Consider the following 15187-nt stretch of genomic DNA (forward strand, 5'->3'; position numbering starts at 1 on the left):
ATCAGCAAAAAAAGTGTCACGTTGACAAAAGACAAATAGTTCACTACTTTAGCCCACCGGTGTGTTGAAGAGTGAATCCACAACATTTAAAAAAATAATTTGAGTACGACATTTCGCTGGTAATTACATCCAACATCATCGGGCAATTCGCCAGAATGGTGCATTACATTAAACTCGACATAGGAGGCTTTCATCTTCTTGGTTCTTTCGGTAAAGTCACGTAGAAGGGTGAAGACGGCTGCTTGCGTTGTAGCCGAAACGTCGTGAGAATTATTTCATTTTATTATGTTTTATTTTTATTATTTTATTACTTCCCTTGTACGTGACTTTACCGAAAGAACCAAGAAGATGAATCCCTGCAGTCACGAAAGCTTTAAATCGAAAAATAGGAGGCTTAATTAACCAATCATAATGCACACGTTTTGAGTGAACGCTGGCACCGTGTTCTCGCTACAGAAACGCGGTCTGGCGACTGCCATCGAACCCCACCACCCATGTCCGGACCTCCCTGCATCGATTGTCGTAGTCAGTCAGAGTTGATCCTGGTTCCTACTTTGGGTGAATACCTAGGGATACCATGTGTTGTAGGCTTGATCTGTAAACTGTCCAGGAGATGGCAGTACAGACATTCATTATTGAATCTATCTGTGCAGATTTTTTTGTGGAACCTCTTTATATTCAAGCAATTACTCCGAGTCCTAGAGTTTATTTTCCCAACGTGCCAAACACCGTTGAAGGGAATGCACCAAATATCTCCTGGCATCCCAATCACATTCCAATTTTTCATATCCATAAATCACTACCTACCCAAATTTAATGGGTTACGTTCCTGGTACGAGTGAACATGGGGGGGGGGGTGGTAAATGTTGAATAACAATTACTACAATAAATATTACAATAATGTGTTACCTTTGATGACGGTAATTTGATGACGGTAATTTGCCCACGATGGAGGTGGTGATGGTGGTGAATTCAGTAGGATGACTCCTCTGACGATGCCGGTGTTTAGTAACAATGCACAGTTATCATTTGGGGATCGCTAGCAGCAACTATTTTCCTAATTGCATTCGCGTTCTTTTTACTGGACCTCACAGTCGACTCGCTTGTACCAACATGTACAAACAGTCGACTGGATGTATTAAGTAAAATGCAAGGTAGCGAGTTGTTCAGAGCAGGATCTCTGTGAGACCGAGGATGAAGCAGGCAACCGACGAGGCCAGCCGAACCTTCTCAGACAGTTTCAGATGTCACCTCCCTGGTGTCGGTGGTCTGGCACGTTCACTCGCGGACACTGCAGTCGGGCGCGTCGCGAAGAGGAAATTAGTTTACACCGATTCACTCGCGAAAATGCGAAACTCGTGAATCCAGAATTCGCGCAAAAGCGAGAGTTTACTGTACTCTTACATACTTTACGATTATTAACAGTAAACTCAAGTGATTTCCTGATCAACTGAGCATTGACGTGGTTCTTATCTCCTGTTTACAACCCTGAGCAAGTGATGGAAATTCCGCATTGGTATGGACGGGGCCGAGTTTTCCCCCACCAAGTGGAGCTCACGCGCCCCGAGGGCGCCGCTGCCGCTTCCGTTCCCCGCTGAGGCGGACACCGCGAGCCCCGCGCTGCGCCGCCCTCGGGGCTGCGGGGGCCGCGCGGCTCCTCCCTGGGAGGCGCGCGGCCTCAGCAGAGTTCCCTCTCGGCCACTCCGACGCCCACTCCACGCTCCTCTTGCCGAGCTCAACGTAGGCGCGACCACCCCAACGTGGTCTACTCTCGAGTGGACGTTAAAGACCCAGCCCTGATGCCATTCTCGAGAGGAAACCATCGCAGCGAACCTCTCAGGATTACAACGACCTCGTCTAAATCACCACACTTGTACAACAGCCTCCATACCTAACTACAGACACCCCCAGGTCTCTCTTACTAAACACAGCAAGAGTCTCATTGGATAAATAAAGGCCACAAGGTTAACAATCGCGACAGTTATAACTGAGTCGGCACTGTCAGCATGTTTGACCACATAATGACCACCCATAGGCTATGAGCCTGATCCCCGTGTTGATGAAAAGGCTGAGAGACATCGCCCTGGCGATTTGTCCGAACGTTGGCGACGGAGAGAGAAGCGAGAGGACGAGGCGCGTTCTCTAGCACGGGAGCGAGCGCGGAGCCCGGCCAGAGACGATGCACTACCCCAGCTCGTCCTGCTCTCTGAGCCCTCCCGTCTCTCACCTGGCTTCAGTGTTGACTTCGACATCACCACGAGAATAACAACGAGCGAGTAATCACCGATACGAGGCTGTGAGAGAGGTACTGGTTGTGTGTGAGAGAGGTACTGGTTGTGTGAGAGAGGTACTGGTTGTGTGAGAGAGGTACTGGTTGTGTGAGTGAGGTACTGGTTGTGTGAGTGAGGTACTGGTTGTGTGAGAGGTACTGGTTGTGTGAGAGAGGTACTGGTTGTGTGAGAGAGAGGTACTGGTTGTGTGAGAGAGGTACTGATTGTGTGAGAGAGGTACTGGTTGTGAGAGAGAGGTACTGGTTGTGTGAGAGAGGTACTGGTTGTGAGAGAGAGGTACTGGTTGTGTGAGTGAGGTACTGGTTGTGTGAGAGAGGTACTGATTGTGTGAGAGAGGTACTGGTTGTGAGAGAGAGGTACTGGTTGTGAGAGAGAGAGGTACTGGTTGTGAGAGAGAGGTACTGGTTGTGTGAGAGAGGTACTGGTTGTGAGAGAGAGGTACTGGTTGTGTGAGAGAGAGGTACTGGTTGTGAGAGAGAGGTACTGGTTGTGTGAGAGAGGTACTGGTTGTGTGAGAGAGGTACTGGTTGTGAGAGAGAGGTACTGGTTGTGTGAGTGAGGTACTGGTTGTGTGAGAGAGGTACTGATTGTGTGAGAGAGGTACTGGTTGTGAGAGAGAGGTACTGGTTGTGTGAGAGAGAGGTACTGGTTTTGAGAGAGAGGTACTGGTTGTGTGAGAGAGGTACTGGTTGTGTGAGAGAGGTACTGATTGTGTGAGAGAGGTACTGGTTGTGTGAGAGAGAGGTACTGGTTGTGTGAGAGAGAGGTACTGGTTGTGTGAGGGAGGTACTGGTTGTGTGAGTGAGGTACTGGTTGTGTGAGAGAGGTACTGATTGTGTGAGAGAGGTACTGGTTGTGTGAGAGAGGTACTGGTTGTGAGAGAGGCACTGGTTGTGAAAGAGAGGTACTGGTTGTGAGAGAGAGGTACTGGTTGTGTGAGAGAGGTACTGGTTGTGAGAGAGAGGTACTGGTTGTGTGAGAGAGGTACTGGTTGTGTGAGAGAGGTACTGGTTGTGTGAGAGAGAGGTACTGGTTGTGAGAGAGAGGTACTGGTTGTGTGAGAGAGGTACTGATTGTGTGAGAGAGGTACTGGTTGTGTGAGAGAGAGGTACTGGTTGTGTGAGAGAGAGGTACTGGTTGTGTGAGAGAGGTACTGGTTGTGTGAGAGAGGTACTGATTGTGTGAGAGAGGTACTGGTTGTGTGAGAGAGAGGTACTGGTTGTGTGAGAGAGGTACTGGTTGTGTGAGAGAGGTACTGATTGTGTGAGAGAGGTACTGGTTGTGTGTGAGAGAGGTACTGGTTGTGTGAGAGAGGTACTGATTGTGTGAGAGAGGTACTGGTTGTGTGTGAGAGAGGTACTGGTTGTGTGTGAGAGAGGTACTGGTTGTGTGAGAGAAAGGTACTGGTTGTGTGAGAGCGGTAGTGGTTGTGTGAGAGAGAGGTACTGGTTGTGTGAGAGAGGTACTGGTTGTGTGAGAGAGGTACTGGTTGTGTGAGAGAGGTACTGGTTGTGAGAGAGAGGTACTGGTTGTGTGAGAGAGGTACTGGTTGTGTGAGAGAGGTACTGATTGTGTGAGAGAGGTACTGGTTGTGAGAGAGAGGTACTGGTTGTGTGAGAGAGAGGTACTGGTTGTGTGAGAGAGATACTGGTTGTGTGAGAGAGGTACTGATTGTGTGAGAGCGGTAGTGGTTGTGTGAGAGAGAGGTACTGGTTGTGTGAGAGAGGTACTGGTTGTGTGAGAGAGGTACTGGTTGTGTGAGAGAGGTACTGGTTGTGTGAGAGAGGTACTGGTTGTGTGAGAGAGGTACTGGTTGTGTGAGAGAGAGGTACTGGTTGTGTGAGAGAGAGGTACTGGTTGTGAGAGAGAGGTACTGGTTGTGTGAGAGAGGTACTGGTTGTGTGAGAGAGGTACTGGTTGTGAGAGAGAGGTACTGGTTGTGTGAGAGAGAGGTACTGGTTGTGAGAGAGAGGTACTGGTTGTGTGAGAGAGGTACTGGTTGTGTGAGATGCGTTATCCTCCCGAATGTCAACGCTAAGATTGCCAGTGGAGCTCTTCCTGCCCCAGCGATTCAGGCGCAGATCTCAAAGTCGCGCAACGCAGAAGCGGCCACCGGGGTTGACGATTCGGTCAACCCCGACCTGGGACTACTCAGAGCTCTCTCACCTCTCAGCAGCAGCAGCGACTCCTGCTGCTCCTGTCCCGGCCTCTGTTACTGATTGGGGTTGCTTCAGCGATGAGCTCAGTGCGGGAGACCCTCTCCTGAGCTCTGACTCGCTCTCCGCTTCTACCCTCGCCTCGTCCTCCTCACCAGCTCCTCACCGCTGAGTGAGCGTCTCTCGCCCAGCGATGCGGGGTAGTGCGAGTGGGGCGGGGAGTTTCACTTCGCTTGGCTCCCTTGCCAGGGACTTTCCAGGCTGAGACGCGGGGTGGGGGCAGCACCCGAGCTTGCAACGCGCGCTGGTGGTGAAGGGACTTTGCCCAACATTGTTTTTAATATAGGGGAGCGTTAATGACCAATATATTGGGTGTGATGATGGTTGTGTTTAAACTGTGTGGTGTATGGTACAGGGTGTGTGTAGTGTGGTGTGGTGATGGCTGTGTCTACACTGTGTGGTGGATGGTGCATGGTGTGTGTAGTGTGGTGTGATGATGGGTGTGTTTACACTGTGTGGTGTATGGTACTGTACATGGTGTGTGTAGTGTGGTGTGATGATGGGTGTGTTTACACTGTATGGTGCATTCTAGATTTATTTTACTTTTTAATGTTTTTACCTACGTGACTTTACCGAAAAAACCTAAGAATATGTATGGTGCATGGTGTGTGTAGTGTGGAGTGATGATGGGCGTGTTTACACTGTATGGTGTGTGTGGTGTGATGATGGGTGTGTTTACACTGTATGGTGCATGGTGTGTGTAGTGTAGAGTGATGATGGGTGTGTTTACACTGGTGTATGGTGCATGGTGTGTGTAGTGTGGTGTGATAACGGGTGTGTTTACACTGTGGTGTATGGTACATGGTGTGTGTAGTGGAGTGTGATGGCGGGTGTGTTTACACTGTGTGGTGATGATGTGTGTCGTGTGGTGTGATGTTGGGTGTCTTTACACTGTGGTGTATGGTGCATGGTGTGTGTAGTGTGGTGTGATAACGGGTGTGTTTACACTGTATGGTGCATGGTGTGTGTAGTGTGGTGTGATGCTGGGTGTGTTTACACTGTGGTGTATGGTGTGTGTATTGTGGTGTGATGATGGGTGTGTTTACACTGTGGTGTATGGTACATGGTGTGTGTAGTGTGGAGTGATGATGGGTGTGTTTGCACTGTGTGGTGTATGATGCATGGTGTGTGTAGTGTGGTGTGATGACGGGTGTGTTTACACTGTGGTGTATGGTGCATGGTGTGTGTAGTGTGGTGTGATGACGGGTGTGTTTACACTGTATGGTGCAAGGTGTGTGTATTGTGGAGTGATGATGGGTGTGTTTACACTGTGGTGTATGGTGCATGGTGTGTGTAGTGTGGTGTGATGACGGGTGTGTTTACACTGTATGGTGCATGGTGTGTGTATTGTGGAGTGATGATGGGTGTGTTAACACTGTGGTGTATGGTGCATGGTGTGTGTAGTGTGGTGTGATAACGGGTGTGTTTACACCGTGGTGTGTGTAGTGTGGTGTGAGACGGGTGTGTTTAAACTGTATGGTGCATGGTGTGTGTAGTGTGGTGTGATGATGGGGGTGTTTACACTGTGTGGTGTATGATGCATGGTGTGTGTATTGTGGAGTGATGATGGGTGTGTTTACACTGTGGTGTATGGTGCATGGTGTGTGTAGTGTGGTGTGATAACGGGTGTGTTTACACCGTGGTGTATGGTACATGGTGTGTGTAGTGTGGTGTGATGATGGGTGTGTTTACACTGTGTGGTGTATGGTACATGGTGTGTGTCGTGTGGTGTAATGTTAGGTGTGTTTACACTGTGTGGTGTATGATGTGTGTCGTGTGGTGTGATGTTGGGTGTGTTTACACTGTGTGGTGTATGGTACATGGTGTGTGTAGTGTGGTGTGATGCTGGGTATGTTTACACTGTGTGGTGTATGGTACATGGTGTGTGTCGTGTGATGGGTGTGTTTACACTGTGTGGTGTATGGTACATGGTGTGTGTAGTGTGGAGTGATGATGGGTGTGTTTGCACTGTGTGGTGTATGGTACATGGTGTGTAGGCCTCGGCAAGGTAAGGTAAAAGTTAAAAGGTAAAAACAACGAGCCTATCTTTACCCTACCTTTTACCTTACCACAATACAATCACTCTACCCTTACCTTTTACCCTTCAGCAGGTAAGGTAAAAAGCAACGAGCCTACCTTTTCACCCTTACCCCATACAAATTACCCGATTACAGGGTAATTACTAGGGAACTACACATGAACAAGGTTTATAACGGTAAATGCGCTTTATTCATATAGAATACTCTCGATCATTCCAATTTTACACGCTTGTTGTCGTTGTCGTCATTGTTGTTGTCGTCGTTGTTGTATCCTCAAATCTTGTAACTCAATTTTAACCCACTTCCTAATGTGGTATCGACTGCAAACTTGGTATACTTATGTAATACTGATGACAATACTATATTCTATCATAAAAAATATATATATATTTTTAAACATTATTTTGTATATGTTATGTTTCGGCTTGGGTCTAATTGTCCACGCTCAACTGACGTTGGCTGAAATTGGCCACGGCCCCTTACGTTGTGGCAAGCTTTGGGGCCACTTCCTGGAGTCGTGGAGTTCTGCCATTACTAGTAACATTTAATAAAAGCGTGTTTTAAAACCAGTTTTTTTTTAAATATTACTTATTAAATGGAGGACACGGACTGCGCCACGGAGCTTTTAGCGGTAAACAAGGTACTGTATTTACCGGGAAATACTTGGCGCTACCTTTACCCTACCGGGTAATTCTTCCGAGCTACCTTTACCCTATCCTTTACCTTACCCCTTGGCATGTCGACACCTTTACCCTTTTACCCGGTAAAAAGGGTAAATTACCTTACCTTGCCGATGCCTAATGGTGTGTGTAGTGTGGTGTGATGATGTGGCCTGAAATTAAAAATATAGCTATAGATGACCGACGTATGAACTTATTATGTATTTTGATTATAGTGCGCTGCTACTGCTATTGTTAATCCGGCTGTTATGGATTGACTTATGCAGCTAGCGAAGGATGCTAGGTTTAGTGATGTGTGTTGTGTGTGTCGCTATTGTAAACTTTTAATCACATTTGTTGGGAAAACTGTTACGTTGTTTACATAGCATTGTTTTAGTAAGTTTTAGAGGGGCTTGGTTTGGCCCAAGTTTTTGATTTAGTATAGATTTATACTATGGGAACCTCATTTGCCAGTAAAAATATGATAATTGGTTCTTTACCCTTCTATCTGGCAACAAAACTGACACCTTTTTACAAGGAGTCATGTTTGCATAGACCGCAATACCTGCAGTCATAATACAAACAAAAGAACATAACTCTGATAATGTGCACTGTCCTTAAAGTTGATTGATCCACACCCGAGACAGCTTTCCTTAGAGCCTAGTCTCATATGGGTTGGACCAGATGACGCCAAAAGGCGCACTTTTGGCGTCATCTGGTCCAACCCATATGAGACTAGGCTCTAAGGAAAGCTGTCTCGGGTGTGGATCAATCAACTTTAAGGACAGTGCACATTATCAGAGTTATGTTCTTTTGTTTGTATTATGACTGCAGGTATTGCGGTCTATGCAAACATGACTCCTTGTAAAAAGGTGTCAGTTTTGTTGCCAGATAGAAGGGTAAAGAACCAATTATTATAGATTTATACTTACATGTTTTATCTGTATTGTATTATGATTGTTATTGGGATCAAACATCGAAATGGATTTTTTTGCACTTTCTGTACGCAGCATGGACGGGTTGTGCTTTTTATGTAGGATTTTATTGTTTATGTATGTAATGTTCAGATTTGTGTAAAATGAATTTTAGGTGTAACTTGTAATTGTATTGTTTGTTGCGGTTGAACCCAAATCAAGAGCCGAATGGCTCACAGGGTAAATCCTAATAAATTAAACTGAAACTGATGAGTGTGTTTGCACTGTGTGGTGTATGGTACATGGTGTGTGTAGTGTGGTGTCATGCTGGGTGTGTTTACACTGTGTGGTGTATGGTACATGGTGTGTGTTGTGTGGAGTGATGATGGGTGTGTTTACACTGTGTGGTGTATGGTGCATGGTGTGTGTAGTGTGGAGTGATGATGGGTATGTTTACACTGTGTGGTGTATGGTTCATGGTGTGTGTAGTTTGGAGTAATGATGGCTGTATTAACACTACACAGTGCAGGATGTTTTATATTTTAGCAGCAGTTACATGTTTGTACAGAGATGACATCGATGCTCATTAGGGATAATCCAGTATAAAGGTTGTGAGTGCATTTAATAACTCCTCAAATTTTCAAATAATTACTTTTACTTTGGAATTGGTAAATGTATTTAGAGATGCATTTTTTGTTAATTAAAAAATACTGTCATGTGCAGCTCAAGTTTGTGTGGATCACACTTCGGTTCTCTGTTGATGTAACATATGGAGCAAGTACCGATGCTCGCTGTTTGCATCACGACCTGTGTCTGCGTACCCGTGATTGTGTAGCTAACAATTGTGCCGCATTGGGACGCTCTCGAAGTTCCGTTCGCATTCTCCAGAATGAGAGAGGCAAACTAAGACAAGTCAAAGTGAACGACTTCAACTGTCTCTCGTCTCAACCAGCACGGTGTGACGCTCATCTTCATTGGTGGCTCTGAGTCGGCAGTGGAAATTCGTGAACCCGTTCAACACAGAGGCTGGGTGCCCACTGGCATGCTCACTTTGCTGACCCGCCCATACTGGACATCTGTGAGAAAGAGCTTCAAAGCTCATCGGATTCCTCCACTCTAAACAAATACAGATTCTGATTCTGACTTTACAGCCCCACGACTGGTGTGAGGGTCAAAGTAACGCGTTCCGCACAGTGCCCGGATACGGAGCCCAAGCACGCAGGTAAAGTTGGGGGCTTTCCGACAGTGGCAGTGTTGTTCGCTCGCGGGTTCCTGAGACGCTCGGCACACAGAGCCGCCCTGCAGCCCAACCACACCCAGCACCGTGCGTGTGGGCATAGTTCCAATGTACCTGTGTACAGGTGTGTGGGTACATATACACAGTGAAGCTGCATGGTCTCCCTATGTACCTGTGTACAGGTGTGTAGGTACAGATACACAGTGAAGCTAATCTCCCTTATGTACCTGTGTACAGGTGTAGGTACAGATACACAGTGTATATTAATTGAAGACTGGTAGCACCAGCTGCCCACGTGTCATCTCAGTGGTTCAGATGAGGCTGGGATCAGATCCGGGTTTGTTGTTGGGGTCAGTGACACAGATCGTCTCCCTTGTGTCCCAGGCCCTTCCCCAAGTCTCCATCTGCTCCTGCCTGACCCAAGACCGATATTCCTCCATTCACAGCCCATCAACTCACTCAACGCTGCCTCTCGTTACCAACCCAGGTTTACCCCTGAGCTCTACCAACCATCAGCACGCACAGCCCTACCAGCACTCTCTCTCCCTCCCCCAGACGCCCAACCCAATTGGGCCCCACTAAAAGCAGCAATCACTGGGTTTAAGGTGGACATTTCTGTTACAATGGAGTGTAAAAAATTGCACCACGATGGCAAGATGCTAACTAACTCGCCTGGTATACAGGAGGTCGTGGTTTCGCCTGTATATTTGAGGTTCTCCCCATGGTCGTGTGGATTTTTCTCTGGGTCCAAATACTCAAAAAATGCGTTTCGCGTATTTGGCTGCTATAAATTTCGACATGATGATAATCCACTCAGTTGAGCTTTAATAATGTATGGCCAGGTCGCTTCTGAAAAAAAGCTATAGAGCTCACTGGGCCTTACCCTGTAAAATATAAATTGTTTAGTGTAGTAGACGTGAATGGAATGACTACAATAAACAATGAGTGTGTACATTAGTTTAACACGTAGGCTTTCGCGACCAATAGTATTCATAATAAACATTTTTGGGTTAGATCGCGTTATTTATAAATGTGTCGTAACCTTCCACCACATGACACGGCCAATTAGCAAAAAAGTGTCACGTTGACAAAGACAAATAGTTCACTACTTTAGCCCACCGGTGTGTTGAAGAGTGAATCCACAACATTTTAAAAAAATTTGAGTACGACATTTCGCTGGTAATTACATCCAGCATCATCGGGCAATTCGCCAGAATGGTGCATTACATTTAACTCGACATAGGAGGCTTAATTAACCATTCATAATGCACACGTTTTGAGTGAACGCTGGCACCGTGTTCTCGCTACAGAAACGGTCTGGCGACTGCCATCGAACCCCACCATCCATGTCCGGACCTCCCTGCATCGATTGTCGTAGTCAGAGTTGATCCTGGTTCCTACTTTGGGTGAATACTTGGGGATACCATGTGTTGTAGGCTTGATCTGTAAACTGTCCAAGAGATGGCAATACAGACATTCATTATTGGATCTATCTGTGCAGATTTTTTAGTGGAACCTTATATTCAAGCAATTACTCAGAGTCCTAGAGTTTATTTTCCCCACGTGCCAAACACCGTTGAAGGGAATGCACCAAATATCTCCTGGCATCCCAATGCCAATCACATTCCAATTTTTCATATCCATAAATCACTACCTACCCAAATTTAATGGGTTACGTTCCGGGTACGAGTGAACATAGGGGGGGGGGATGGTAAATGTTGAATAACAATTACTACAATAAATAATATATTACAATAATGTGTTACCTTTGATGACGGTAATTTGATGACAATAATTTACCCACGATGGAGGTGGTGGTGGTGGTGAATTCAGTAGGATGACTCCTCTGGAGATGCCGGTGTTTAGTAACAATGCACAGTTATCATTTGGGGAGCGCTAGCAGCAACTGTTTTCCTAATTGCATTCGCGTTCTTGTTACTGGACCTCACAGTCGACTCGCTTGTACCAAAATGTACAAACCAGTCGACTAGATGTATGAAGTAAAATGCAAGGTAGCGAGTTGTTCAGAGCAGGATCTCTGTGAGACCGAGGATGAAGCGGGCAGCCGAGGAGGCGAGCCAAACCTTCCCAGACAGTTTCAGATGTCACCTCCCTGGTGTCGGTGGTCTGGCACGTTCACTCGCGGACACTGGAGTCTGGCGGGTCGCGAAGAGGGAATTAGTTTACACCGATTCACTCGCGAAACATGCGAAACTCGTGAATCCAGAATTCGCGCAGAGCGAGGGTTTACTGGACTCATACATACTTTACGATTATTAACAGTAAACTCAAGTTATTTCCTGCTCAACTGAGCATTGACGTGGTTCTTATCTCCTGTTTACAACCCTGGAACAGTGATGGAAATTCCGCATTAGTATGGACGGGGCCGAGTCTGTCCCACCAAGTGGATCTCACGCGCCCCGAGGGCGCCGCTGCAGCTTCCGTTCCCCGCTGAGGCGGCCACCACGCGCCCCGCGCTGCGCCGCCCTCGGGGCTCTTCACTGGGAGGCGCGCGGCCTCAGCAGAGTTCCCTCTCGGCCACTCCGCCGCCCACTCCACGCTCCTCTTGCCAAGTTCACCGCAGGCGCGACCAACCCAACGTGGTCTACTCTCGCGTGGACGTTAAAGACCCAGCGAACCTCTCAGGATTACAACGACCGCGTCTAAATCACCACACTTGTACAACAACCTCCATACCTAACTACAGACATCCCCAGGTCTCTCTTACTAAACACAGCAAGAGTCTCATTGGATAAATAAAGGCCACAAGGTTAACAATCGCGACACAGTTATAACTGAGTCGGCACTGTCAGCAGGTTTGACCACCTAATGACCACCCATAGGCCATGAGCCAGATCCCCGTGTTGATGAAAATGGTGAGAGACATCGCCCTGGCGATTTGTCCGATCGTTGGCGACGGAGAGAGAAGCGAGAGGACGAGGCGCGTTCTCTAGCACGGGAGCGAGCGCGGAGCCCGGCCAGAGCGAGCCGCCCCCCTGTGGCGCGGAGACGATGCACTGCCCCAGCTCGTCCTGCTCTCTGAGCCCTCCCGTCTCTCACCTGGCTTCAGTGTTGACTTCGACATCGCCACGAGAATAACAACGAGCGAGTAATCACCGATACGAGGCTGTGAGAGAAGTACTGGTTGTGTGAGAGGTACTGGTTGTGAGAGGTACTGGCTGTGTGAGAGAGGTACTGGTTGTGTGAGAGAGGTACTGGTTGTGAGAGAGGTACTGGTTGTGAGAGAGAGGTACTGGTTGTGTGAGAGAGATACTGGTTGTGAGAGATAGGTACTGGTTTTGTGAGAGAGGTACTGGTTGTGAGAGAGAGGTACTGGTTGTGTGAGAGAGGTACTGGTTGTGTGAGAGAGGTACTGGTTTTGTGAGAGAGGTACTGGTTGTGTGAGAGAGGTACTGGTTGTGTGAGAGAGGTACTGGTTGTGAGAGAGAGGTACTGGTTTTGTGAGAGAGGTACTGGTTGTGAGAGAGAGGTACTGGTTGTGAGAGAGAGGTACTGGTTGTGTGAGAGAGGTACTGGTTGTGAGAGAGGTACTGGTTGTGTGAGAGAGGTACTGGTTTTGTGAGAGAGGTACTGGTTGTGTGAGAGAAGTACTGGTTGTGAGAGAGATGTACTGGTTGTGTGAGAGAGGTACTGGTTATGTGAGAGAGGTACTGGTTGTGTGAGAGAGGTACTGGTTGTGAGAGAGAGGTACTGGTTTTGTGAGAGAGGTAATGGTTGTGTGAGAGAGGTACTGGTTATGTGAGAGAGGTACTGGTTTTGTGAGAGAGGTACTGGTTGTGAGAGAGAGGTACTGCTTGTGAGAGAGAGGTACTGGTTGTGAGAGGTACTGGTTATGTGAGAGAGGTACTGGTTGTGTGAGAGAGGTACTGGTTGTGTGAGAGAGAGGTACTGGTTGTGAAAGAGAAGTACTGGTTTTGTGAGAGAGAGAGGTACTGGTTGTGAGAGGTACTGGTTGTGTGAGAGAGGTACTGGTTGTGAGAGAGAGGTACTGGTTGTGTGAGAGAGGTACTGGTTGTGTGAGAGAGAGGTACTGGTTTTGTGAGAGGGGTACTGGTTGAGAGATGCGTTACCTTCCCGAATGTCAAAGCTAAGATTGCCAGTGGAGCTCTTCCTGCCCCAACGATTCAGGCGCAGCTCTCAAAGTCGCGCAGCGCACAAGCGGCCACCGGGTTTGACGATTCGGTCAACCCCGACCTGGGACTACTCAGAGCTCTCTCACCTCTCGCAGCAGCAGCAGCGGCAACTCCTGCTGCTCCTGTCCCGGCCTCTGCAGGCGACGCAGCGATGAGCTCAGTGAGGGCGACTCTCTCCTGAGCTCTGACTCGCTCTCCGCTTCTATCCTCACCAGTCACCACTGAGTGAACGTCTCTCGCCCAGTGATGCAGGGAGGTGCGAGGGGGGCGGGGAGTTTCACTTCGCTTGGCTCCCTGCCAGGGGCTTTCCAGGCTGGGACGCGGGGCGGGGGCAGCACCCGGGCTGGCCACGTGGTCTGGTGGTGTTTGTGCAGTGAAGGGACATTGCCCGAAACGTCGCCTATAATATATGTTATTTTAAGGAAGCATCATTGACGAAGTTGTTGGGTTTGATGATGGGTGTGTTTACACTGTGTGGTGTATGGTACATGGTGTGTGTAGTGTGGTGTGATGATGGGTGTATTTACACTGTGGTGTATAGTACATGGTGTGTGTAGTGTGGTGTGATGATGGGTGTGTTTACACTGTGTGGTGTATGGAGTGTGTAGTGATGTTGGGTGTGTTTACACTGTGTGGTGCATGGTACATGGTGTGTGTAGTGTGGTGTGATGCTGGGTGTATTTACACTGTGGTGTATAGTACATGGTGTGTGTAGTGTGGTGTGATGATGGGTGTGTTTACACTGTGTGGTGTATGGTGTGTGTAGTGTGGTGTGATGATGGGTGTGTTTACACTGTGTGGTACATGGTGTGTGTAGTGTGGAGTTATTATGGGTGTGTTTACACTGTGTGGTGTATGATGTGTGTAGTGTGGTGTGATGATGAGTGTGTTTACACTGTGTGGTGTATGGTACATGGTGTGTATAGTGTGGTGTGATGCTGGGTGTGTTTACACTGTGTGGTGTATGGTGTGTGTAGTGTAGTGTGATGCTGGGTGTGTTTGCACTGTGCGGTGTATGGTACATGGTGTGTATAGTGTGGAGTGATTATGGGTGTGTTTACACTTATGGTGTGTGTAGTGTGGAGTGATGATGGGTGTATTTACACTGTGGTGTATGGTACATGGTGTGTGTAGTGTGGAGTGATGATGGGGGTGTTTACACTGTGTGGTGTATGGTACATGGTGTGTGTAGTGTGGTGTGATGATGGGGTGTTTACACTGTGTGGTGTATGGTACATGGTGTGTGTAGTGTGTAGTGATGATGGCTGTGTTGACACTGCACAGTGCAGGATGTTTTATATTTTAGCAGCAGTTACATGTTTGTACAGAGATGACATCGATGCTCATTCGGGATCATCCAGTGTAAGGCTTGTGAGTGCATTTAATAACTCCTCAAATTTTCAAATAATTACTTTTACTTTGGAATTGGTAAATGTCTTTAGAGATGCATTTTTTGTTAGTTAAAAAAATACTGTAATGTGCAGCTCAAGTCTGTGTGGATCACACTTCGGTTCCCTGTTGATGTAACATATGGAGCAAGTAACGATGCTCGCTGTTTGCATCACGACCTGTGTCTGCGTACCCGCGATTGTGTAGCTAACAATTGTGCGGCATTGGGACGCTCTCAAAGTTCCGTTCACATTCTCCAGAATGAGAGAGGCAAACTAAGACCAGTCA

General features: G+C 47.6%; 1 protein-coding gene across 2 annotated transcripts in view; it reads right to left on the minus strand.

Annotated features, from left to right (window-relative positions):
* Positions 1–13728, minus strand: part of LOC144951786 (uncharacterized) — a 225781-nt gene extending 212053 nt beyond the window's left edge. Inside the window, exon 1 of one of the 2 annotated variants that reach the window (XM_078882163.1) lies at positions 13597–13728. The gene's annotated coding sequence lies outside the window, so the exon portion shown is untranslated. Of the gene's footprint in view, positions 1–4457; positions 4603–13596 lie in introns of those variants that run through there. The other variant, XM_078882164.1, reaches the window with a different exon arrangement.
* Between the last annotated feature and the right edge of the window lie 1459 nt (positions 13729–15187).

The sequence above is a fragment of the Lampetra fluviatilis genome, chromosome 3, assembly GCF_964198595.1.
Source record: "Lampetra fluviatilis chromosome 3, kcLamFluv1.1, whole genome shotgun sequence".
Classification (NCBI taxonomy): domain Eukaryota; kingdom Metazoa; phylum Chordata; class Hyperoartia; order Petromyzontiformes; family Petromyzontidae; genus Lampetra; species Lampetra fluviatilis.